Consider the following 2,100-nt stretch of genomic DNA (forward strand, 5'->3'; position numbering starts at 1 on the left):
CGGAAAAATAAAAAAATAAAAAAATAAAGGAAAAAAATGCCCTTACTAGCTAAAATAATATACAGATTCAATACAATCCCTGTTAATATACCAATGGCATTTTTCTCAGAACCAGAACAATTTATCCTAGAATAGATATGAAACCACAAAAGACCCCAAATAGCCAAAGAAACCTTGAGAAAGAACAAAGTAAGAGGTATCACATGCTCTGATTTTAAACTATACTACAATACTACAATAATCAAAACAGTATGGTAATTGGCATAAAAACAGATATATAGCTCAATGGAATAGATTAAAGAGCCCAGAAATAAATCCTTGCTTATATGGTCAACTAATCTTCAACAAAGGAGAAAAAAATATACAATGAGCATAAAGACAATCTCTTTAATAACTGATGTTGAAAAAAGGTGGCCAAATAATGTAAAAAAAATTGAAATTGGACCAACTTTCTTACACACATACAAAAATAAACTCATAACTAAATTAAAGACTTAAATGTAAGACTTGAAATCACAAAACTTCCAGAAGAAAACATAGGCAATAAACTCTTTGACGTTGGCCTTAGTAATATCTTCTTGGCTGTCTCCTTGCACAAGGTAAACACAAGAAAAAAATAAACATGGGACTATATTGCCTGACCTGTGGTGGCACCATGGATATAAGCATTGACCTGGAACACAGGTCTCCAGTTCAAAACCCTGGGCTTGCCCGGTCAAGGCACATATAAGCAGCAACAACTATGCTTCCTATTCCTCCCCCACTGCCTTACTCTCTCTCTCTCTCTCTAAAATCAATAAATAAAATCTTTTTTAAAAATGGAACTATATTAAACTAAAAAGTTTTTGCACAGTAAAGGAAACTATCAACAAAATAAAAAGACAACCTACTGGGGGAGAAGATATTTGCAAATGATATATCTATTAAGGAGTTAATTTCCAAAATATATAAAAAACTCATACAACTTAATGCCAAAAAACCCCCAAACAGTCCAATGGAAAAATGGGCAGTGGACCAAATAGAATTTCTTCAAAGAGGACATACAGATGGCCCACAGACATATGAAATGAAAAGATGCTCAGTGTTGCCTGACCAGGTGGTGGCACAGTGGATAGAGCATCAGACTGGGATGCAGAAGACCCAGGTTCGAGACCCCGAGGTTGCCAGCTTGAGCACGGGCTCATCTGGTTTGAGCAAGGCTCACCAGCTTGGACCCAAGGTCGCTGGCTCAAGCAAGGGGTTGCTCGGTCTGCTGAAGGCCCACAGTCAAGGCACATATGAGAAAGCAATTAATGAACAACTAAGGTGTCGCAATGAAAAACTGACAATTGATGCTTCTCATCTCTCTCCGTTCCTGTCTGTCTGTCCCTATCTATCCCTCTCTCTGACTCTGTCTCTGTAAAAAAAAAAAAAAAAAAAAAAAAAAGGATGATCAGTGTCACTAATCATCAAGGAAATGCAAATCAAAACCACAATGCGATTTCATCTCACTTCAGTCAGACTGGCCATCATCAGAAAATCAAGGATGTGGGGAAAAGGGAACCCTTGTACACATTAGTGGGATTATAAGTTGGTACAGCCACTAAGAAAAATTGTATGGAGATTCTTCAAAACATTAAAAATATAGCTGCAATATGACCCTGCAATTCCATTTCTGGGTATTTATCTGAATAAAATAAAAACACTATTTGAAAAGATATAAGTACCCCTATGTTCACTGCAACATTAATTACAATATCCAAGATATGGAAGCAACCTAGGTGTCCACTGCTAGATGAATAGATAAATAAGATACACATATACAATGGAACATTATGCAGCAGTAAAAAAGAACAAAATCTTGCCATTTGCAACAACACAGATGGACCTACATGGTATTATGCTAAGTGAAATAAGTCACTTATATGTGAAATCTAAAAAACCAAAACAAATGAATAAACAAAACAGGCACATAGATATAGAGAATAAGCTGATGGTTACCAAAGGGAAGGAAGGAGATGAGTAACAAACAAACAAACAAACAAACAAACAAAAAACACACACTATTTGGAGGTTCCTATAGAATAAGATTTTCTCTATATTACACATTCAAAATGTAAA

This window comes from Saccopteryx bilineata, chromosome 4 (assembly GCF_036850765.1).
Source record: "Saccopteryx bilineata isolate mSacBil1 chromosome 4, mSacBil1_pri_phased_curated, whole genome shotgun sequence".
NCBI classification, from domain to species: Eukaryota; Metazoa; Chordata; class Mammalia; order Chiroptera; family Emballonuridae; genus Saccopteryx; species Saccopteryx bilineata.